At 53.4% G+C, this 24,934-nt stretch overlaps 1 protein-coding gene and 1 long non-coding RNA gene across 3 annotated transcripts in view; one reads left to right on the forward strand and one right to left on the reverse strand.

The window, feature by feature from the left end:
• SYNPO (synaptopodin) overlaps positions 1–11,571 on the reverse strand; it is a 55,393-nt gene extending 43,822 nt beyond the window's left edge. The window contains exon 1 of the mRNA XM_023260430.2: positions 11,437–11,571. The gene's annotated coding sequence lies outside the window, so the exon portion shown is untranslated. The remainder of the gene's footprint in view (positions 1–11,436) is intronic.
• LOC109491472 lies at positions 6,979–10,209 on the forward strand. Of its 2 annotated transcripts, XR_002144838.2 has the most exons (3): positions 6,992–7,660; positions 7,966–8,077; positions 8,581–10,209. It is a non-coding gene; the product is annotated as an uncharacterized LOC109491472 (long non-coding RNA). The 2 variants fall into 2 exon arrangements; XR_002144837.2 differs by having other exon boundaries at positions 6,979–8,077.
• Positions 11,572–24,934: the final 13,363 nt, after the last annotated feature.

Consider the following 24,934-nt stretch of genomic DNA (forward strand, 5'->3'; position numbering starts at 1 on the left):
GAATTTCAGTTGCCTTCTTGGGAGAATGGCTACTCAGTCATTCATTTATTCATTCATTCATTCGACACGTACTCACTGAATGCCAGCTATGTGCCAGCGGCTATTTTAAGCACGGGTGGTACACAGTGAACAAAAAAGAGAAAAACCCTGCCCACGTGAAGCTCACATGTTAGTTGGGGTGGATGGATGATAAATAAATAAGAAACTATGTCAGATGGTGATAAGTACAATGGAAAAATAATTAAGCAGGAAAGAGAACCAGGGACTGCAGTGTATTATTAGGACAGAGAAAACAGTGATATTAATGTGAAAAACCTTGACAGACGCCATTCTGTGTTTTTATGGCATATGTATTTCAAGTTCACAATTACGTTAAATTCTCATATGCAATTATAAATACATAAAATCAACATTAGGTGGCAAACTCGGGAACGTAAGCCTGCAAACCTCTGGGAGATTTATTTCTTATGCTGATATTCTGATTGTGCAATTGTTTATTTCATCTTATGAACACATCTGCCGTTTAGGGTTGAGTATTTTTATAATCCTGGATATACAAATATGATTTTGCATGTTAGCATTATCTCTTTGAAAAACATTGTTTTCCAAATTCATTAAACTGAGAGTATCTCCTCGGTGTAAAACACCTGCTATGCAATGAACTTGAGGATTATAATGATGATGTCATAGAGTTGTGAAGATGGAGTCAGGTGATGTGCATAAGTACTTGATGAGATGCAGCTATTGTTAGAATTATTTTTGGCAAGGGGTGACTGGGGATATAATCAGAATAAAAGCTACCATTTATTGAATATTGACTATGTGCTGGGCACTGAGCTCATACATTATAGCAATTGTGATCTTATTTATTCCCCATAATAACTACCTACTAGTGGTAGGCAGCAGGTACCTACTACTATTCCCATTTAACAGATGGGGAAATAGAGGCTGGGAGTATGAGTCTACCCATGATTCCAGAGCAGGAAAACAACAAGCCAGGACTTGAGGGTGCCTGGGACCTGAGCTGGCCATCTGGGGGTTCTCTGAGGGTCAGTGCAAAGAACCCTTCATACTGGCCATGGCTCTGCCATGCCCTCTGTGACCTGCGCCACACGTCTCCACTCCCAGGCCTTGAGGACCCACAACCGGACAAGTACAGGGCTGGGCTTGGGGTCTCCAAGTGCCCTTCCAGCTCTGGATCACCCATGAATCGCAGCACCCAGGATGCTGGAGGATTCGAGCCCGTTCCAAATGGACTTGCCAAATCCAGCCTGCTCACAAAATCAGCCAAGTCCCATGCACGTCACATCTATTTCTGCCCTGCTGGGTTTATAAATATGTGGGCCAGGGAACCAGCTTCGGCAGAACCGGAGAGACTGAAGTCATGGCTATAAATACAGGACCAAGGCTTTCTGGGGTCAGGTGGGGGATGCCGCAGGGTCAAGGCCAGCCTGAAAAACCACACCCCAGAGGTCCTACATGCAGTTCTGTCTCCTGGAAACCCAAGAGAATGGCGGCCCCAGGAGCAGGGACTTGCTCAAGGCCACAGGGGCAGTGAGAGTCAACGGTGGGCTTGGAGCATGGGTCTCCCAGCTCTGAGTAGAGGCTGTTCCTCACGCCACCTACCATCCACGCTCATAAGTGCCCCCTCACCCCGCCCTGAGGGGTCACCTGGGAGAGCCCAGTTTGCACAAACACATGATATTATAATTTAAGTTTATAAAATAAGCTTCTACTGGGGTGCCTGGGTGGCTCAGTTGGTTGGACGTCCGGCTCTTGGTTTCGGCTCAGGTCATGACCCCGCGGTTCGTGGGTTCGAGCGCCACGTCAGGCTCTGCGCTGGCAGCGTGGAGCCTGCCTGGGATTGTCTATCTGTCTCTCAAAATAAATAAACTTAAAAAAATAAGCTTCTACGAACAACATACTGCTTTTTATCTGTGGGATGTATTGGGGTTCTTCAATTTTTCATTTGAGAAAGTTCTATGACTAAAAATTGAGGAAATTACTAATGATACCTACCTCCCCCTCGATGAGACCCTTCCCCATGCAGACAGGGGGCCCAGCCACGTGCTGAAGCCTGCCATTCTGACCCAACAGTCACCTGTGTGAATTTCTTCCCAAGTCTGCACTCAGAGATATCACTTTGATAGCTCAAAATTGGCCATGGTGGGAGTTGTTACACCATAGAGATGGGTGGGTGCTACAGATCAGGCTCCCCTCCCCTCCGCCATCGCCCCCCCCCCCCCCGCTACCTCCCACCCCCACCCCAGAGAGCCAGTTGTTAAACATTTAGCAGCACACTACTTGTTAAGACCATAGCTGGTGAATCCCTACTGTGCCTGTTTCCTGGATGGCTGAACTTGGGGGGCCGGTTATCTTACCACTGCGAGCCTCCATTTTTCCATCTGTAAAGTGGGAGCCATAACCACACCTGCATCATACCTACCGTGAAGGCTAAATGAGCTTGTACCCCTAAGGGTAAGCACAGCGGTTTCCAAACTTGTCTGCGCGGTAGAACCCCCGAGGATTTTTTACACACGCCAAAGGCCCAGCCATACCCCAGGCCACTTCAATTACAACCTATGGAGGTAGGCACCAATGTACTATTTTGAAGCTTCCCAGGTGATTCCAATATGCAGTCAGGGCTGGGAACCACTGGCTCACATTGCCTGCCTCTTTGTATGTACTTAGCAGCTATCCAGGAACCAAGAGAGAGAAGGGGGCAGTGATGGGGTCGTTTGTTTGTTTGTTTGTTCTATTTAAAGGCCCAGTCTGCCTAAAGTGTGCAGGAGATGCTGTTTCCAGGGACCATGGAAGGAGGGCCTTTGCCCTCTCCCTTCCAGATGTGCTCTTGGACCCCCCACACCCTCCACAGCAGAGGGGCACAAGCCTATAAACCCCAAGGGGGCCTCACTTCATTTGGTACTTAGCTGGCCAGCCAGGAGATAGGCAGGCCCCAGCCCGGCCTCTCCCGCCCTTCCTAGAGACAGTTAGGCTGGCTTTTCTCAACCCACAGGCCAAGGATCCACGAAGCTTGGCCTAGCCTGGGAGACAGCAAGCTGCTGGCTTGAAAGACTCAGATTAAGAATAGAGCTATAAGAGCCGATGCCAAGGGCTTGGGGCCTCAGCCCAGCTTTTCCATGGACCACCACCAACGAAAATCAGTGGCAAAAATAATCATAATAGTGGCCAATATGTGTTGGATTCTTCCTATGCACTAGGAGGTACCACATAAGCACCTTGACAGACAGTCTGATCCAGGGGACGCTAGCCGTGTGCGTTACTTGCACTCGAGATGTGGCAAGTTCAGATTGAGACGTACTGTGAATAAAGGATAGCATCGGATTTCAAAACTTTCGTCCCCGAAGAAGAATGTAAAATGTCTCACTGATAACTTTTTAAAGATTTATTTCGTGTTAGGACGATGCTATCTTGGTTTTAAATAAATGTGTTATTAAAATAAATTCCACGAGGTTTTTTTTCCCCCCCACCTGCTTCTTTTTACTTGTTTAGGGTGGCTGCTAGACAATTTGAAATGACATGTACTCACGTTATTTCAAAACGGTGCTGGCATAGAGGTCAGGAGGGCATACTGCCTAGGGCCACAGTCCTGGGCTTCACATTCTATTCCGTACTCTGCCACTTACCAGCTGTGAGACCTTAGGCAAGTTCTATAACTCTATGCCTTGGTTTCCTCATCTGTCAAATTAGGGTAATAATAGTACCTACCTCTTTTTTTTTTTTTCAAAATTTTTTTTAAGTTTTATTTATTTATTTTTGAGAGAGAGACAGAGAGAGTGAGTGGGGGAGGCGCAGAGAGAGGGATAGAGAGAGTTCCAAGCAGGCTCTGTGCTGTCGAGCCCAACGTGGGGCTCGAACTCATACACCATGAGATCATGACCTGAGCTGAAACCAAGAGTCGGACTCTTAACCGACTGAGCCACCCAGGCGCCCCAATAGTACCTACCTCTTACACTTTGGTGTGGATTCAGTGTCTTGGTACAGAGAAAGCGCCCATGAAAAATCAGCTATCAGGGGACCATGTGGCACACAGCTAAATGATTTCCTGGGATTATCTCATGCCACCGTAGGGGCTGAGCTCCCTGTCACTGGCAGTGAACAAACAGAGCCTGGAAGACTCCTTGGCAGGCTGCTCTAGAGGTAGTCAAGAAATTGAATGTGGGTCAGGGAGGCATTGGATGAAGTGGTCTTTGAAGATGGCTTCCAGTGCTGACACTGCTCTGTGCTGCTGTCTGTCCCTTGCTTAGTGTTTTCCATTCATCTCTTCTCCACCATATCCTTTTCATTCAACCCAACTGAATTTTCATTCAACCCAACGGAATTTAATGAGCATTTAAAGGTGCCACCAGGGGCCAGCCGGACACTGGGGGGTGTGGGGGGGAAACCAAGGTAAGCAGATGGGGCTCCTGCCTTCAAGCAGTCCAGCATGGGCAAGAGGACATGAGGCAGTGGCTTGGATATTTATAACACAAGGTAGGAGGGGACAAGGGCTGTGAGCAGTTACCTAGCCTCTTTAAGCCTCAATTTTCCATCTGTAAAATGGAGCCAATGACAGAACCACCTCCTAGGACTTGTGAGGATTACATGAAATCATATGGGAGAAGCACTTAGCACCATACCAGGCACAGGGACAAGTCCAGGAAGTGTTGGTCATCGTTCTGGTCCTACAAGCGCTGGCACGGTGTCAGCTTTGCTCACTGCCATTCATTCAATCATTCACTCAGCAAGCAGTTTTTAAACATGTGCTGTGAGCCAGGGCTGCTCTGGGAGCTGGGAGTACAGCGGGGACAAGTCTCCTGGACTTGGAAATGCTGAGGGCAGGGCATGGTAGGACACACGACAAAGTAGTAGTTGAATAAATAAGCCAGGTAATTGCAGATCATGGAAAGCACTCTGTAAGGGATAGAGGGACGAGGCACGCTCCCTGCTCTAGTGCAGGAGCTATCATCCCTAGGACCTACTGTAATGCCTGGCACCTAGTAGGTGCTCACTAAATGCATGTAGCACAGATCTCAAATGAGAGACACGATAGGGTGTGGGAAAGGGGTGGACTGGTTCCGCCTGGAAACTTTCTCTGACGGGGGTGGGGAATCAGATTGTCAGTTCATCAGCGACCTGGCGGTACAGGGAGGTGGGCACCTAGGGTTGGAGACCTGGGTTCAAGCTAAAGTTATGATCTGCCATCTCCTGTGAGCCACTGACTTCAGGCAAGCTGTTTCTCCTCTCTTGCCTCAGTTTACCCCTCTGTCAAGTGAAGAGGTTGAACAAGACACTTGCCAAGAGTTCCTTCAACTCTGGTAAGTCTGTGGATCTATCTTACCAAGATTCTGTGTCTTGGGGGCGCCTGGGTGGCTCATTCCATTAAAGGCCTGACTCTTCATTTCGGCTCAGGTCATGATCTCACGACTCGTGAGATCGAGCCCCGCACCAGGCTCTGAGCCGACAGTGCGGAGCCTGCTTGGGATTCTCTGTCTCCCTCTCTCTCTGCCCCTCTCCTACTCAATTTCTCTCTCTCTTTTTCACACATAAATAAACATTTAAAAAAGAGAAAGATTCTGTGTCTTGATCCTGGAGGGCAGGGGGTGGGGGAGGGGTTGAGGCTGTGAAGCATGGAGAGACCTGGCTGAGGGAGTGTGCCCAGGCCTCCCTGGGGACCCCTCAGCTTCAGCCCACCTGTGGAAGGAGCCAAAGGCAGGAGACACTTGTACGCATTGGCCGAATAGTGGGACTGGGAGAGGGCTAAAGCCCCCATCTGGTTCTTGAATTGCCTTTCCCTCAGGGCCCTGAGCCTCAGCTTGTTCACTTCTGGTATCGGGGGCCTCCCTTTCCCCAGGGATGGCTCAGTCTGTCTTGAGCACCCCTTTTCTATAGAGGTGACATCTTCCTTCTAGTAGCCCCTCCACCCCTCCCCACGGATCTCAGCCCCATCGTCTTGAGTATGACAGAACAAGTTCAGCCCTGTTTTCTATCCCACTATTCCACACGGGACAGAATTTTCTGACCCCCCCACCACCACCCCCACCCCATCCTGTGCACCCTCCTCTACTGTCAGTCCGGTCTGTCAGACTCTCTGAAGGGAAGGGACCCCAATATTCCAGGAAAACCAAAGCAGCACAAACTGGCAAGCCCATCACCACCTCCACTTCGGATACTCTATCATGATCAGTGCAGCCTAGCATCAAAGTGGCCCTTTCGCCCTCTTTCAACAGCGGTATCTCTGCTGGGTCGTACTGTCCCCACGGATCCCAGAGATCTCTTCCACTTTCATACCGCATCTCCCGCATCCTGTACCTGTGCTGTGGGCATTTCGAGCCCAGGGGAGGACTCCGATGTGTATTTCGGTTAGTTTGACCCTCTGTGGAAAGGATTCTCAGGGAGGGATGGAGTCAAGATACAAGAAAATCATAGTCACCACCGACGCCTCCCCCCACCCTGTCCGGCACATACAGCACATACAGGATGAAATCAAATAATGGACGGGAAACGTGTTTTGTCAACAGTTATCCAAAGCTATCATTAAGGAAACTCAGAACACACCGAAGCAAGGGCTGGCGGGCTGAACAAGCGTGAAGTGTGGGGCACTGGAATCCCAGGGCTAGAGAGAGGATGGAGGTCCAGTCTTGGGGGTTGGGGCGGGTGGGGGAAGGGGAGCTTGGGCAGAAGGTGCTGAAGGAGGAGGCTGGGGGTGCCGAGTCTAACGCTGCTAACGCTGCGAATGCGATTCTTTGTCCGTCTCCGACCCCCGCCTCTCCTCTCCGCTGATGCCTTGGCTCGCACACATGGAGGCACCCCAGCCCTGCTGCCTCTGCGCTCTGTCTCCAAGGGCAGGACGCTTCCCTTCCCTGGGCCGGAGGAAAGGGCAGCCTCGGGGTGCTGCTTCACACTGCAGGCACGGTGGGGGTGAAAGTGCTGAACGCGGTGCCTGGAGCAGAGCCACAGCCCAGTGCCCCCCCCCCCCCCCCGCCCCGCGACAGCGTGGGGCAGCGCTTGGCCGATGGGCCCTGTGCTCCGGGGACCTGCTTTGGCGGGGGCGGGGGGAGGGGGCAGCGTTGGACAAACTGCGTGACGTTGGCTGAGTTCCTTTGCCTCTCTGAGACTGGTTTCCCATATGCAAACCAGGGCTAATTACGGCACCCACCTCATCCGGCTGCTGTGTGGATTAAACCAGTTCATGTAAGTAAAGGGCTTCGAGCTCAACAGTAAGTACCCGGTAAGTGTTATTGTGGTTGCAGTGAAGGGCTGAGCCAGGGGTTCTAGAAACCCTCCAGCTCAGCACCTGCCCTCCAGCCGGAGCTGCTGCACCATGTGCGTGCGTGTGTGTATATGTCTGTCTTGTGTGTGTGTGTGTGTGTGCTTATCTATCTGTGTGTGTATCTGTGCATGTGTGCGTCTGCATGTGTGTCTGTATCTGCGTGTGTCTGTGTGTGTGTGTGGGTGCACACGTGTGTGGGGCGGCTGTTGGAGTCTGTGCAGTGCTGCTGGGAGTGGCCTAGGAGGTGGCTCCGCCAGACCAAACAACCCCAGTGCTTCAAGCTCCAGGCTTTTCTCTGACTCTGTTTGCTTTCTTTCTCTCCTTTCCGGTTCCCCTTTAACTGGTTCCTGCTTCCAGTGAGCAGAGCCGGAGGGAGGCCCTGGCAGGGTAGGTACTGGGCCCTCCCCTCCCCCTCCGCAGGAGGTTTTCTAGACCCTGCTTCCCTGCCACAGCCCCACACAGGCCCCTTTCCTGTCTGAGCCTCAGTTTCCCGGTTCCCTCCTGTAGGAAGCCGCCCTACTCTCCTGCTGGCAATGCCAACGGAGAGCACTGTTACCAACCCACCCACTGCCCGGGACTGGGGCCCAGGGTTCCTCCAGGAGGTGGTTTTGGGAGATCTGAAACCAGCCCCCAGAGAGGAGTCTTCCTGAGGCTCCCTAAGCTTCTGACCACCTGGCCTTACTACCTATAAGGGCTGTGACGCCACCGAGGGACCAGGAGGACTATTTGAGAACATTTGAGGGGCAAGGGACCCTGAGGCCAGCCATGCCCAGGCCTCAGGCCTCCAGGGTTCCATTCAGCCAGGTGAGTATCCACTGAACACTTACTTAGGTTGGCTCACTTGACCCCCACCAATGCCCCACGAAGTAGGTGCGATCCCTGCCCCAGTTTTACAGATGAGGAAACTGACAGAAGAGTTAAGTGGCCAGCTTGAAGTTACAGGGCCAGGAGGAGCAGGGCCGGGCCTGGAGCCCAAGGCTGGGAAAGAGTTAGCACTCTCCCCTCATCTCAGGGCAATCGCTCTCGGTCTCGTCCTCCCCCTCGTGAAGTGGTGATGACACCCTGCTCTTAAGTCAGCAGAGTCACTGCCAGGCCCGACACCTTTGAGCTTCCACTTATTGGGTGCAGTGTGTGCCGTGGCTTCTGTCCCATCGTCTCAGGCGTCTTCATGACAACCCATTTTACAGACCAGGAAAGTAGAGCTGAGAGAGGTGCAGTAACCCGGCGAGGTCCCACAGCCGCAGCAAGAACGAAGCACAGGTCCACCTGACCGCTTTTCTTCCTTCTCTTTTTTCCTAACCCCACAGCAAGCTCCAGCTTTCCTTTGCCTGAAGTCGATATCGTCACCGGTAGACCTGCGTGTGACTCTACGGGGAACGTGCTATCCCTCCACGTTCTGCCTCTAGCAAACCCAGGAAAGGGAAATCAAGGTGAAATGTAAGGAAGGGGGGGCGCCCAGGGCATCACTGTGGCTGGGTTTAACTCGAATCCTCTGCCTTCATTGGAACCCACCGTTTAGCACAACAAGGGTTACGCATGTAAGTGGACCCTGGTCGTATGAAAAGTTCCATCTGCTAAATGGGAATGTTTCTTTAGGAAGGGGTTGCTCCTTAAAGCCCATTCCTCCCAACTAAGCAATGCCAACGCCCACTGTCTGCTCAGGCAGACCTCTCTATGACGATGCCCAGAAAGCTGGCCAGTGCAGCATAAAGCAGTCCTCTGTTTGCCCTTGGCCTTGGGTGTAGCCTCTAGCAGTTCCGTAGGACGCACAAGGCCGCTGAAGGCCAATTGAAATGTGATAAGTTCTGTAAGCAGGGACTGTGCCCCTGACCCTGGCCAGCTGCTTCTCCAGGATTTGAAACAGCTGGTCTAGGCCGCAAGGGAACCTGGTCCCAAGGACGGTGGCTAACTCCATGTGGCCCACCCCTGCTCCAAGAAGCCCAAGCCCAAAACTCTCAAGGTCCTCCCCACACCCTGGAAAGCACGCCTCTAGAGGAACAAGAACCTTCTAGAGGTAGAAGGATGTTGCTCCCTCCTCGGACAGAGCTAGATAATTACTGCAGCCTCGCTAAGAACAATGCCTCCAGAGCCTGGTGTGGACACTGAAGCCTTAGGAGGGCAAGGAGCCTACCCTGGGCTCCTTCCTCTTCACCTGCTGCCTCCCCAAGAAGGGGTCTTGATTTGCCCCCCCACCCTCCCACCCAAGGAGGCTGCTCACATCCTTGGCCAATGTGTGGTGCCCTCTGCCTGTTGCAGGATGAGACAAGCAACACAGTCTCAGAAGCCCCACCCCTGCATCCTCCCGGTGCGCCCCTCCCAGGGGGTGGTCCTGGGTTGGCACATTAAACACAGCCAAGTAGCCAGGGAGCCGAGGCTGAATGGCAGGAAAGGCTGAAGCCAGGGTGGCCCCTCGCCTACCTGCCCAACCCAGCGATTCAAAGCAAGGCTGAGGCCGGATAAAGCACTTGAAAATGTCAGTCAGGGAACAATCTCTTTCCCAAACTCCCTGCCTTTGACCTTGGGCACCCAGCCCTGACCTTGGGATGGGCTGATCTTTTTCTCAGCTCTGCCGACTCCATCCCCAGTCCCTTCACACACACACACACACGCATGCACGCACGCACAAGCACGCACTGTGACAACTGGACTTTTTGCTGTAATCACAGAATTACAGAACTGCTCATTTGCGGGGGCCAAAAAATGGTTTATAAGCAGACCACACTGGGTCCCAGACAGCCGGAACCAACATTCTTCTGAGCATTTAAAATGGTAAAAGCGTCAAGAAAGCCTGTGGCCAAAATGGACAGGACCCCAGGGACCATCTGGCAGTCCCCAGCCTTCATTCATTTGAGCAGTTTGTAACTTTCATCTAATGTATCTTTATGTATTTTTCCCTAATGTCGGTGAAAATAACACACAAGCCTCGTCAAAATGAAGATTACTAGTCCACGTGGCCCCATCTCACCAGCTCCCTGGGTGGCACATACCGCTTTGGGAAATACTACCTTGGCCCAAACTTGCCATTATAGAGATGGGAAAAACTGAGGCCCAGAGAAGGGAGGAGACCTGTCCGACATCCACAGCAAGTTGGTGGCAGGGCCACCACCAGATCCCAGAGCCCTGTTCCCAGAGAGTCTCACTCCTTAGGGAGAGAAGACCCCGGACTCAGGTCACTGAGGCCTCCAGGTGCCCCTGTTTGCCAGAGAATCAGAGTGCAGGCTCCAGCCTTTTCTCCAAGGCCTCGCCCTTGTCCCAGTTATCCTCTGACCCCTCCTGGAGCTGACAGCCCCCAAGCCGCCTCCCTGACGGTATGGGAAAGCTGGCCTTTTCCTTGGGATTGGTTTCCTTATCTTCCATGGCTACAGCGAAGATGCCATGCTCCTGGGCATGAGCGCTCTGAAAAAAGATGACGACAGATATGGGAGAGGGGGCTGTTAGCTCCTTGCTCCGTGCCTCAGCCTTTCTCTCTGGGAAATAGGTACAGGTTTGCGCGTGTGAGAAGGCTGAGCTGGGCTAGAGGGAAAGGCGCGAAGGAGGATGGTGGCCACGGGGGTGTCCCCGCATGGAAGGACCGGCACCAACTCAGCTGGGGTGTCTCCTCACCCCCCGAAGACCCTCCTGGGAGGCAGCCAGCAGGCTCCCAGGCTCAGGGAGATAGGTAGAAGTCTGCCCAGGCCTCTGGCCACAGGAGGCCAAGAGGGAGGCCAATCTAGCCCTGTGAACAGGGCCACCACCGACCCGCAGACACGCTCACGCGCACACACTCATCCACACGACACGCACACACGCACAGCTCAGACATTCACGCGCGGTTTTTGACGCACTCTCATTTGCGCAGATGCAAATGACCCCAACCCTTCCTACCCCCCACTCACCCTGGGCACACAGCGGGGCCAGCCTGCCTCTTTCCTCCCCCCCCCAGTCCCAAGCCCCAGGCCTGGCGGCGTCTCTGTCCCGCTGCCTGGGAGACACATGTGGTTTCAGTTAGCAGCAGAACGGGCATTTCCGTCCCAGACAGCCGGGCCCTGCCAGGGCCCCGGCCCCACAGGCGCCCCCAAGAAGGACCACTTCGACCCCCACTCCTCCACTGGCCACACCAGCGACCCCAGAGGGCCCTCTCCCCAGGAAGACCCTGTTTTCCTCTCCCAAGGTCTCCCCCTCACCTGGAGCCAGAATCCGCACCCACTCGCTCAGGGACCAGCTATGCCCGGGGCCTCCGGCCACGACTGCCAGCCTGCCTCCTCGCTCTCGCTCTGTCTCGGAGCAGAGGCTGAGCTGGATGGAAGGAGGGCAGGGTGTCAGGGGGGCGGGCGGGAGGGAGGGGAGGGGGCGTGTGGAAATGAAACTTTAATAACAGAGCCCCTTTTGTTTCCGAGCATATGGGATATTTCATACATACTGAAGACATTAGCCGTCTATATTTTTAAGGGCTCCGGCTAAAGGATGAATAAATACAGCCCATATTCCACTCTGCAAACACGCACATGCAGAGTGCTCGCTTCTGGAGCATTTCAAAACCCAACGAGAAAGCCCCCAGTGACACCGGACACTTAAAAATAAATATGTTTCCAAAACCTCCAGCTCGCCTTGCCCCTCTCACAGCCACCTGGAGGCCGTGGGGCTCCTTTCCTCCCGTCACCCTCCCCGCATCCTCTCTACCTTCTACTTCGGAGTAGGGAAGCAAGGCCCTGGAATCCCGCCTCCATCCTGGTTCTCTTTCCCAGGACCCCCTCGCCCCCCGCCCGCCAACCCCCAGCAGGATCCCAGTGTGTCAGAGTTCCAAAAAAGCTTGGAAATCTTTGTCCTTTTCGTTTCAGAGAAAGGACACCAAGGCCCAGAAAGGGGCAGAGACTTGCCTGAGGTCACACAGCAAATCAGGATCTTGAGCCAAGGGGCAGTGCCTTCTTTCAATGGAAGGGATCCCCAGCTTCCCCACCTCAGGCTGGGGGTGGGGAGACCCCAGTGCCCCAGAGGGAGGGCCAAGGTATGGGCTGGGAGAGTGCCCGCCTGCCTTTCCCACTGGAGTGCTGTTCTGGGCAACCTCCCCCCCCCCCCCCCAACTCTGGGCACTCATCCAGAGCAGACGTCAGCAGGGCTGGGAACTGGGCCGGCCCCAGGAAATCCCCTTCAGGCCGGCAGATCCCAACAGGCCTGGAGGCCTCAGGTGAGGGAGACTCCCTCCCTGACAGCTCGGCTCCCAGTCCCTTGTGCCCTCCATCTGTTCTCCCGGAGGAAAAACAGGGGCCAGGCCTTGGCCAGAAATCCCATGGCAAGATGACAGCCGAGTGGAAAATTGAACCGGGTCTTCAGACCCTGGGCTTGTTGGCATGCTTTGCTGGTGAGCTCTTCCCCAGCTCCCCCTACTCAGGGCCCCTTCCTCCTGGGCTGCAGCACCCCCACTGATGTTTATTCACCCTCAGCGGTGGCCTCTGCTCCCCACTCCTGTGAGAGTTCACCAACGGTCTCACCATCCGTTTAGCTGAGCAATCTACACATAGCAAGTGCCCAGAATAAATGTGGATGATGGATCATGATGACACTGACAGTTTATGTGATGCTCTGAGGCCCGCGCCAGGCATGGGGGCTCTGACAGTTACTATGAGACAAGTTTCCTCCCTCCCAGGGCTTGTGGAAAAGAAAGAGCATCCCCTGTGGCAGACAGCTCCACATTCAGGGGAAACTGAGGCCCAGGGAAGTTCGGATGTTTCTCCAGGCCACACTAGTGGTAAGTAATGGGGCTGGGCCTCCAACCAGGATTCCCTGACTCCAGAGTCAGTGCTTAGAACCCTCTAGGGGCTCACTCATCGCCTGAACCCCACCCTGGCCCCAAGACTGTGCAGTGCTATGTTGTTCTTGAATGTCTCTGCATTTAATAAGAATCGGCAGGCAGAGCACCCTCAAACCCTCCATGGGAATGGAGAATTGATGCAGGAGCTGGTGGCCTGGGGTTTTGGCCTCACTGTGCCACTAACAGCTAAGTGAGGTCCCTTCTTTAAGGACACAGCTTTTCTCCGCTGTAAAGTGGAGATAACCATTTCACTGAATTATGAAGATCACATGATATAAAGGATGTGAAGGGCGGGGGGGGGGGAGGGGCTTTGCCAAGTACGTGGTGATTTTCCCGTCTGGAATTTCGTGCTGTGGATAGGTCCTGGCATTAAATCCTGTCTGGGTTCCAACGGGCCCCGACTGGCCTCCTTGCCAGCCGGTGGCCCTCACCATAACCTGCATTAGCCCCCAGAGTCAGCTTCCTGAAGAAGGCCTTGTATCTTGCCATCTCCCCCACCCACAGTGACCCCACAGCAGCTCCCCCATTGCCCCAAGGCAGCCAGTGAGTTAGAGGTGCATTCAAGACCCCTGGGGACCTGGTCCCCACCTGAGCCTCCCCACTCTTTCCCAGCCCAGACCCTCCACCCCTGTCAGCCCGGCATCCTCAGGCCTCGGGAAGATTTCCTGCCCCCGAGTGATCCAAACTAGTACTACCCTCACTTCTGTCATCAGCTTACTGATGAGAAGGGCCTGCGAGCTTTGGTGACAGCTCAGAGGACTTTTCAGAAGGGAAGCTTCATGTGAGTTCTAGGCTGGGTTCTGCAAGGGAGGAAGGTTTCCAGGTAAGTGAGAGGTTATTGTCTTAATGCTAATTATTTCACAAGATAATAATGAAGCGGCCATTCATGGAGCACTTTATGCCAGGCACCGTGTGCTCCATGCATTGCCTGCTCGTTCCTGACGACCGGACAACGTTTTGAGGCTGGTGGGGAGGCTAAAGTCTCTGCCTGAAGCCCCCCACCTGTCCATGGCAGAGCTGGTATTCAAGCGTGGCCTGCCCAGCTCCAGCTCATGCTCTTAACTGGCTTTACAGGTCAGTGTTTTCTATCCCCATCGACAGGGTGAGCCCTTGGGGGAGTGAGATTTGGCCTCGGACTTTTCATTCTCCGCAGAGCAGAGCTAAGCTCAGCGCTTTGTTCTTAATTGGCATCAGGGGATAGTTGCCGGATTGAGATTCCGGTGAGATTCAGTGATGGAAGGAGGCAAGGCGTGGGTGTGTGTGCGTGCGTGCACCGTTTCCTCAGACTGGCGAGCCCAGCCTAGTTCCTGCAGAGCCATGACCATGGTGGGTCACCTGGCAGGCAGTAGGCACTCTGAGTCGCGATTCCACTGCCGATAAGCATGACTCACTCTGTTTCCAATCCTTTTGTCAATCTGGTGGCCCCCGGCTCCCAGGAGGTTACTATAGCATTGATAGGCACAGCACACCGAAGCCCAGATCTCTTGGGCTGGGTGACCCTCCTGTGTATGTGGATGGTGAGGGGGAGGGAGGCTCAAAGTACAGGAAAACAGTTCTTTAGCGACGGGCTCAGCATAAGAGGTTTTAAATGCAGACTTGAAGAAATAGGAAACTTCAAAGCCCACTGCACCCCACTTACCAACTTAGTAGAAGCCACAGGAAGACGGCAGGGATCACCTTAATTTCCCAAGGAGGGATTGCTAAGACACAGCACTGTACCCCCAACCCTCACTACTGCAACCTTGCAAGTAAGCACCAGCCTTTACCATCCAGGCTCCCTGCTAGGGATCGGAAGGTAAAGAGAAGCCATAAGGGTTACCACCCTTAAAGATTCCATGGCTGGACACTTAGCCAGACCAGCTGGTCTAAAATTCAAACACCATCTTTCTTCACCCTCTAGCCTTTATATGCTGATTCAGGTCTTGAATGGATAGGGAGCCTGAGACAGAGCAGGAGGTGATACCCCTTCTGGATCCCCAACCCCCTGTTCATCAGGACACTGCCCCCCCCAGGCCCTGTCCCTCCAGCAGCCCCAGGAGGACACCCAGGCTGTGAGAAGGGTGGACGATACATCCAGGACCCCTCATCTCTGGGAGAGCAACCTTCACCAGGGCCCCCTCTGACACATGAGCCGTCCTGATCAGATCACCGGTAATTGAGTTGCTTTGGGGGGTAAATTCCATCCAGATGTGCAGGGCGGGGTAGACTTCCTGAGCAGAGCAGGGGCGGGGTACTGATACATGGGGGCCATGAAGCCAATGTGCCAAGCACCCAGGAGGCCTGGGTTAGAACATCATCTTGTGAACAATACAGCAGTAGAATTTTAGTGTCAGAATATGAGCCCAAACCACGCCCCCCCCCCTTAGCGGGTAGTTGGGGAAACTGAGGCCTGGAGAGCCTAGACAGGAGAAGAGACTGGTCCATCAGTGACTAGTTGGTCCCAGATCTCCTGTCTGGTCAGATCTCTTAAGTCTGGGAGTTTTTAGATGGAAGGAGGTAGGGCAGCCTTTTCCCTAGAATTTCCCATCAGTCCTTAGATTAGGAGGTCAGCACCCAGGGTGCTGACGGAGTAGGGAATCTTCAGATGGGGAAAACTCTAATCACCTCCATCTTAAACCCCCCAACCAGAGAGAGTTCTGTGTTCCATTTGCAGGGATTGGGGAGGTGGGGAGCTTGGAGGGAGAAGGCTCCAGTGACAAACCCATAAATAACATGCACCACCCCACGCCGCACCCTGCCTGGTCCTCGCTGGTGGTGGGAGAGCCTGTGGCCTGGCCCTCTTTTCCCAGGGGAAGCCCCTCCACACTTCTCTCCTTTGACCTCCTCTGGGCTACATACCTTCCTGGCTCCTTTGGGCTGGCTTACTGGAAGGCAGGAAGAGGCCAGCCAGGCGGGTGGGTTGGCGGTAGAGGGGGTTGGGGGGGGCATGAGAACTTGGAGAGAATGAGAGGAAACGAGGGGGGGGGAGTGGGCTGGGGGGGGGAGATTAAGAAGGGAATTTTTTTCCTCCTGCCTCATGTTTTGGCTGCCTTAGTGTGAGCATGTCTAGGCGCCTTATCGCAAAGGCCAGCATAGTCTGCACGAGAAAGAAAATAGTGTCTGCAGCGGGAAAAATTACATCTTGATAAAATATCCCTTTGGCGTGGCATTGTGGGTCTCTTATCAGCAGGCAGCCGGACCCCACATACCTCTTGTCTGACTGTCTCCGGGCCCCTAGCCCCCTCTTCTTCTTCCCCCTCCCTGGCCCTCTACCCTGTTGCTTCCTCAGCAAATGGCCTGTGCTGAAACTGTGGGGGAAGTCAGGAGACCCAAGTTCTAGTCCATCTCTGCCACTGATGCTGTGTGACCTGGGCCAGACACCTTCATCTCTCTGGGCCTCTGTTTCCCTTTAGTAAAGGGCAGGGAGGGAGGGGTGGACTAGATGGTTTCTAAAGAGCCTTCCGTCATGAACACTTTGTGACACTGACATCCTCGTTCTTTGTGGTTCTATGTGTTATGAAAATTCTCAACCTCCACCCGAACGCCATCATGCTAAATGTCTCTGATAAAAAAAAAAAAAAAAAAAGTGCAGGGGCGCCTGGGTGGCTCAGTCGGTTAAGTCTCCAACTTCAGGTCAGGTCATGATTTCACTGTTCGTGAGTTCAAGCCCCTGCATTGGGCTCTGTGCTGACAGCCCAGAGCCTGGCGTCTGCTTCGGATTCTGTGTCTCCCTCTCTCTCTGCCCCTCCCCCGCTCGCACCCTGTCTCTCTCTCTCTCTTTCAAAAATAAACATTAAAAAAAATTTTTTTAATGCAAATCCCTTTCATTTCCATTAGCCATGGGAAGGTCTTGCCTGAGCTTGTGCCACTGAGAAGGGGGTCCTGTGGCCTGTGCCTCCGAGGAGGGGTCCCTCTCAACTCCACCTGAGAAGTCCAAGGAGAGCATAAGGCTTTCTGGGTTTTTTTGTTTTGTTTTGCTTTTATATACAATGATTTTTTTCCCCACAAAATACTTCCTACATAGAAATCCATGTGGAAAACAGGTAAGGGAAGCAATCATGCCTGGTCTGACCTGTGCCCTCATTCCCTGCACCCCGAGAGGGTACAAACCGCCAGGGTGGCAGACGGAGGTCTGGACACCGCCACAGGAGACTGGCTCAGCCGCCTCCTCACTGTGTGACCTTGGAGGACCCCTTCCTCTCTCTGAGCCTCCATTTGATCATCTGAAAAAAAACTGGAGGGGTAGAGCTCACCACATCCACCTCACTAACCACCAGGTTGTTAAGAGATAAACTAAGCAGGAAATAGGACAGTGCTCTGTAAACTCTCAGAGCTTCTTATCGTTGAGAACTTGGGAGTCTCAGAGACCAGGAGGGCTCAGGGAGACCATTTATCCAGGTCCTTCCTCACGAGGCTGGGGAAACTGAGGCCAAGAGAGATGGGCAGGGACTTGGCCAAGGTCACGCAGTGAGATAGCAGCAGAAACAGGGACCAGAGGGGAGAGCCCGGGAGGTGGCAGGACGTCCGCCTTCTCTGACCATCTGCCATCTGTGAGGAAGGCCTCTCCGAAGGCCAGGGGGCGGACTTGTTGGTTTTTGGAGACCTTGCCCAGCTTGAAGATTCAGTATGAGCCCTCTGAGCTTTCCCCCTCACTCAGCCTCCGGGCCCTGAAGGGCAGGGCCAGGAGAAAGCCCCTTTGTGTAGCAGCCAGGCCCCAGCTCTGACTCGAGTTTTTGTTTCCTAAAGACCTTCTCCCTGGCAGAGAAGCCCCATTTGCACCCCCAGCCCCGCCCAGCCAGCCTCCCCCACTGCCTTCCACACCAGCCTCAGGCCATGAGCCTTGGCCTGCTCGCAGGACTCCACAGAGCACCTCTGTCCTCTGGCCGTCCGGGTGGCAGGGTGTGGGCTGACACACGTGTGAAAGTCTGCAGGATGGAGTGACACAAGGCCAGGGCCAGCTCAACCGTGCGGGGGCGGGGGGGGGGGGGAACACCTCCTTCCTCCCAGCAGGGATGGCCCCTCCCCCATATGGGACCTCACTGATCACTTGTGTTGTCCTGCTTTGTCATTCCAGAGCCACGTACTGCCAGGGCGGGCAGGCCCCTTAGGCCACGATTGGCACACGGGCAGTTCCCAGACTGCCATTGTGTTTGTCCATTACGCTGCCCGTTTTCCACGCTGACCCCACACCCTGCCTAACACCCTTCCCTCAGGGAACTCCAACGGCCAGGGCACCAATCACTCAGAACAGTCACAAGGGGTTTTACCCATAAGAATAGATCAAGTCGCTTGCAGTGCATAAAGCAGAGCTAAGGCCCAGGAAGGAGAGAGGGCTTGCCTGAAGCCGCACAGTGGATTGGGTGCTGAGCAGGGAACAGAGCCCCGTGTCCCCAGGTCTCCCTGCAGTTCCGCAAGAAAGGCACTTCCCTGCCACCCTGGTGCTAGCCTCATCTCCATTCCCAGCATTCTCCACGCACAACCTCTTCCTAAGGATAGCACATAAGTAGGGCCGCCCCAAGCAACAACCCCGCCCCGGCCCTAAGACGTGCCCCTGCAAGTGAGGAAATCAGAAGTCAAGCCTTAAGAGGCATGGTCCAGAGAGCTGGGTCTCAGTAGACTCCAGCGGGCTACCCTCATGACCTACAGATCTCTGAAGGACTGCCCTGGCGCAAAAGGAAGACTTTGTTCAGAGGGCCGAAGTGAATCTCCACAGACTCAGCGGGAAGGCAGATTTCTGTTCAGGCTAAGGAAGGGCTTTCTGACGGTCAATACCACCTAACTATGGAGAGAGATGCCTTACGAGGTAGTGAGCACCCCGTCACTGGAGAAGTGCAAGTAAGTTTTAGATCTCCCCGTGGGATGGGCAGGGGCTGGGGGAGGTGATGGAGGAGATGCCCTCAAAAGCCCTTTTGTGTCCTAAGTAGGTGTGATTTGAGCAAACACATACAGCCACTCATGCTCACAAGCCACATTTCCTCAAACACATGCCCCTCTGTCCCCTAAGAGCAGGGTTGACTGCATCCCTGCGGGGTGTCCTCTGTCCCGCAAGTCCTGGGGTCAGTGGGGGAAGGGTGCGGCCCTGCACTCACTGGTCCCTGACTAGGACCCAAACCCCACACCTCTCTCTTCCTCAGGGAGCTGTTCAGAATTTCACTCAAGTGCACAGCCACCTTCAAATCCCCACACTACTTTGCTGCTGCCTGCTCTAATTCCACCTTGAATCAGGACAGGTTTTCTCCAGATTATTTTTGGTGGCATAAGGATACTGCATGGAAATATCTAATCTCTTAGCAGTGAGGAAGTTATTCCATTAAAAACTGTCTTCCATTCATCAAGGAGAGAATGGAATTTAGCAAATAAAATACAGGATTCCCAGTTAAATTTGAATTTCATTTTTTTTTTCCGGTGTAAGTATAGCCTATGCAACATTTAGGATACACTTATACTAAAAATATTATTGTTTATCTGAAATTCAAATTTAACTGGGCATCTAGCATTTTTTTCAGACATTTTCTCCTCTACTCAAGGAGGCAGTCTTAGTTGGATGCTAGCCTGTCTTCCTGTCGCATTTGCTAAACTCATTTGTTCGTTTTTATCAGAGAGAGCAAGTCTCAGGCTAGCTAGAATTGAACGACATTGTTTTTGTTTTATTTCATACGGTTGCTCTGCATGGCAAGTGCTAGAAGTCTTCCATTTACAGTAGCAATATACAGTTCCTTTTCAAAGAAACGTATTCAAGTTTTAAAAAGGAGTCAATTTAAAGAAAAACGTCCTATGAGTAAAATCACAGGCTAAACACAGATATGACACAAAACCAAGGTAGAACCCAGGGGACTATCTGAGAAGGTGCTTCCCCCCCTTCCCCACCTGTGAGCTCCTAGGACACACAGGCGCCCTGACTTGACTCCTTCTTGACTTGGTCCCCCTGGCCCCTGGCCCCTGGCCCCGAGAATTATCCAGCCTCCAGGGCAGGCCCTCGGGAGATGTGGGAGCTCAGTGGAGGGGGCATGTGTTGCAATTCTGAGGGAGAGGTTTTAGCCTGTCCTCCATCACTGAGGTCCCCTGAGCCCCTTTATATAAAACAGCCTCCCCAGCCTGGGCTCAACTTCAGAGAGGCCGTTTCGGCGGAGGCAGCCGCCAGGGACTTCTCAATGTGTTTCCAAGTCAAATCCAAAGCTTTTCAGCTTTGCCAGAAAACCAACCCCCCTTTCCCACCCTGGCTGCCTCCGGAGTCAGGGCTACAGGGCCATGTCCTCCCAGACAGTTCTCCCCTGTCTCCTCTTGAGCCTCCTGGTCCAGACCTCATCAGTGCCCCCACCCTAAGCCTGGCACCCTGTTTCCATCCGTCCTCACACCCTCCTTGGAATCTGAGGTGGGGATTTAGGGGAGGAGCAGAGAGGGATCTCATTCCCTGGAGGCAGTGATGGCCCCAGCCCCTCCTTGGAGCCTGACTAGACAGGGGTGGGGTCTTGGATTAGCAGGGTTACTCCACACCAGCCCCCTCTGCTTAGAAACCCCTTTCCCACTCCTTGGTTGTCACCATCATCAACAACAACCATGGTAGGAGTATTCTTTTTGAGTCTCCGTATCAGGCACTATGCTAAGTCCTTTCAGGAATCTTCTCAGTTCCCTTCACAAGGACTCCCTGAGGTTGGAATTGTCATCATCTTGTTTTACCTAAGAAAAAGTTGAAGCTCAGAGGTGTTAAGTAACTTGACCAAGGTCACACAGCTCAAAGGGACAGATCCCAGGATCTGAACCCCAACAAGGTGACACAGATACCACACTGCCCCTCCGGCCTCAGTTACGGGGTGTCGGCACCAGGAGGGTTCTAGGAAATAAGAGGGGGGTCGGGGGGTGGTGGGGGGATGGGGGACTGAGAGACCAACAAGCAAAGGCTGCCGGGTTCTGCTCGATCACAGTAGAAATCCCCTTCATGGCCTCCCCCCCATGTCTGGACACCATCTGAGAGGGAGCACTTCACCAATTTGTTGTGTGGCCTGGGGTGGCCCCTTGGCCTCTCTGGGCCCCTGAATCCCCTTCTGGGCTCTGTCACAGGGGCCTTGGTCTCTCCACCCACTCCACCCCCACCCCACCCCAGGAGCCTGGGGTCCCAGCAGGAGTGGAGCTGGGGGAGCACATGAGGTAGGGAAGGCCTGGGGACCATCGCAGCTTGACTCCCCTCTTGATCCTCAGCAAAGATGCTTCTCCCCGAGGCGGAGGCAGGATCGGCCCAGACATCAAAGGGCCTGCACGGCTGGCGCTTTGATGGGAGTCTTGTAAAGTAATAGGAAACATGAGGATGACACTGTGCCCCGGCCCAAAGCACAAGACTTGGAGAAATGAAAAGAAGAAACTCTTGGCAGCCTTCTGCACGGGTTTTGGCTGAACTCGGGCCCCTCACAGCTGCCGACAGCCTGTCCTCTCCCCACTAGGCTGCTTGCGGCCGCCGTGGGGGATGCGGGTCCTGTGCAGGGCTGTGGGCCTGGGAACGTCTCCCCACGGCAAAGGAACACATCCAGTGGGGCCCCTTCCTCCCAAGTTCCTCGAGGCACTGCAGGGAGCCACCGAGCCCAGCCCGGAGCTCACAGGGGCTCCAAGGGAATGCACACTTGAAGATCCTTTAAGATCTTAAAGGCCCCCCTGGGACACCTGGGTGGCTTAGTCTGTTGAGCGTCTGCTCAGGTCGTGATCTCACGGTTCATGAGTTCGAGCCCCGCATTGGGCTCCGTGCTGACGGCTCTGAGCCTGGAACCTGCTTCGGATTCGGTGTCTCCCTCTCTCTCTGCCCCTCCCCTGCTCACACTCTGTCTCTCTCTCTCTTTCTCTCTCAAAAACAAATACACATTAAAAAAAATTTTTTTTAAACGGCCCCCTCGACCTTGAGACCTTGTGGCTCATAATCAGATCCCTTGCTCATTCTGCCCCCTACCTCAGAAACCACTGACCGGATGCTGGAAGCCTGTCATCCCCCTGATCAAAACTTGCAGGGGGCAGTTTGGTGATGTCTGCTGAGTGCCAAGTGCTTGTACCCTTAGGCCCAGTGATACCACTGCTAGGAACCTATCCAGTGGGTACCAGTCCATGTGCCCACAAGTGGATATGCACAAGAATATATTCATCCCAGGATGGTTTGTGGAACCAAAAACCTCAACAAAATTGTCCCTAGTAGGGACTGGGGAACGAAGGGCAGAGTGGTCACACAGTGGAGCAGCACACGGCAGTAAAATCCATGCGAGGAAATGACCCGAATGGGTACGTCGCAGCAGAATGGTGTGTGTGATATGCTTCCGCTGTGTCAAAAGGAGGGATGGATACATTGAATAAATATAGCCTGGAATATTGCTTCAAAGATACAAAAGGCCCCGCAGTTGGGGTCACTTCTGGGGGAGGGGAAGGGAAACTTAGATTTTACTGAGCATTTGGTGGTACTCTTTCCTTTTTTTTTTTTTTTTTTTTTACAATGAGCGTGCAACATGAATTTTTTAGTGTCAAAAAAAAAAAAAAATGTGAAAGCCTTAACAACAGCCAAAAAAGTTTCTCTACTTTCTAGAGGATAAAGTCCAAAGGCTTCAGCCTGGCTTTATGGCCCCAGGAGTCGCTGTGACTGCCACCCTGGCCTCCTCTTCTGTCCTTTGCCCCCTTCCTGCACCCCACCCCATACCTCTGCCACCGGGTCTATCTCTTGTTTCTGTCACACACACACACACACACACACACACACACACACACCAGAATCCCTTTCTCTTCTGACTGCACAGCCCTGTGTCTGGGGCCTGAGAGTACACTCAATGCCTGCTTTCTTCCGGGGCAGAAAGCCCCCTTCCTAGACAACACGTACAATCCCTTTTCCTCAAGGTTGGGACCGACAGCCCAAGGCTGACTCTGGTGGGGGTTTCTCCCCAACTAAACACACCTCTCCTCAGCTTCGGGGGCTGGGCTTACAGGGGTCCAGGTCGGTGAAGAACTTCCACACAAGGCATGTGGAGCCAGAAACTCACCGAGGGGCCCCACGGCCCCCTCCCTGAGAGTGCAAAAGCACGCACTGAGATACAGCTGATGGTCAGGCCAGCTCAAAGGGACATGGAGGCTGGTCTTGCCCCTCCAGATCTGGAGCCTCAAGTGCCCTCTGCCCCAGGGGCCTGGCATCCACTCCGAGAGCTCCACTGGGCTTTCGGAAAGGTGTGGGGGGAGGGTATCTGTACCCAGGTCTGGCCAAGCCCAGGGAGGCTGGTCTTCCCAAGAATGCAAAGAAAACCCTAGATTTTGTAACCTTTTCTTCTAAAGAGGAAACAGAGAGGCCCATTGACTTGTCCCAGGTCACACAGAGACTGCGGAAGCGACAGGACTGGAACCTGGGATTTTGACCCCTTTCCCAGAGGCTCTTTTGCACAATGGTCAGAAAACAGGGACTTGGGGTCACCTAACTGGTGATCTTGGGCAAATCTACTTCACTTTTCTGAATCTGTCTGCTCATCTCTTATCATAGGGAGTTGAGTTCTGTAATTTCTCCTTCTAATTTTGATGCTGAGCCGTTTTACTCCAAGTGTATAATGCAGTTTTTAAAAGTATCAGACTTTAGCAACCTGGAGTTTCATGATTATTAATATTCTTAGAGTCTAACATTCCAAACTTCTGCCCACCTATGCTTTCGTTCATGTATCTGTCCCTCTACCCATCCATTCATCGACTCACCATCCAGCAGCCATTCATTAACATGTCCTTCCACACATTCACCCTTCTGCTCACCTATCCATGCACACACACACACACACACACACACACACACACACCTGCCCACTTACCCATTTGTTCAACAAATAGCTCTTGTGTTTTTACTATATGCCAGAGCCTGTGGACATTCTGGTGACCATGAATCACTCACCTCCTGCCCTCTCAGAGCTTACAGCTAGAAGGGGCACAATATCAATCAAAGAATCCCACAAATGAGAACATAATTACAAACTCTGCTAGGAAAAGCCCCAGTTCTAGAAGTGCTATTCCAAAGGAGTTTGACCACACCTCCGGTGTGTGGTGGGGGCCAGAGGGCAGATATACCAGGTCAGCTTCCCCAAGGAGAGGCCACTTGAGCCGAGACCCAAAGGAGGAGGAGTCGGTTAACCAGAAATCACGGTGGGAAGTGAAGGGTTGTGGGTTAGAAGGTTCCTGACTTAATCACCCACTGGCTCTATCATAGTGCACTGGGTTCTAACTCCTATGGTTTGGGGATCTGACTGAGCACATCACAGCGCTGGGCTCAGCTGCCCTGCCCACCCTAGAGAGAAACGAATGGCGGAAGTAGCGTTCCCCTTCTCCCTTCTCCACTTTCCAGCCTCTGCCCAGGACTCACCTCTGCCAGCCTGGCACGCTGGCCTGCAGCTGACCCGGACACCGGGAAGCCTGATGCCAGTGGGTCCCAAAGAGCTTCGGAGCCTGGTTCCTGCACCTGACCTGGCAGTGTCCCTCTCCAAGGGGTGGCACAGTCACTAGGGGCCTCTTGGCTCCTCCTTCCATGGCACCTGGTTAATGACACCAGGGAGAACTTTGCCCAGCTCAGGGCTTCCTGTGGTTTCTCTGGGGCCAACGCCGCACAGTCCCCAGGAGCACTCCACACCAAGGTCGAGGGCCAGGCTCATCTATTAGTTCCTCCTTCAAGAAAGGATCTGAGGTCAAGAGCTTGCTGGACTCCCCTCAGATTGATCTGTCTGTCCCCTTGTGAGCTAGGGCTCACGGGTACCTTGACTTCAAGCTGGGCCTACTTCCCAGGATGCTCCCCTCTCTCCTCCCATCCTTTGATTTATTTTTTTATTGTTTATTTTTATGTTTTACTTTACATCCAAGTTAGTTGGCATGTAGTGGGGAAAAAAGATTTCAGGGGTAGATTCCAGTGATTC

Source organism: Felis catus, chromosome A1 (genome assembly GCF_018350175.1).
Source record: "Felis catus isolate Fca126 chromosome A1, F.catus_Fca126_mat1.0, whole genome shotgun sequence".
In the NCBI taxonomy this organism is placed as follows: domain Eukaryota; kingdom Metazoa; phylum Chordata; class Mammalia; order Carnivora; family Felidae; genus Felis; species Felis catus.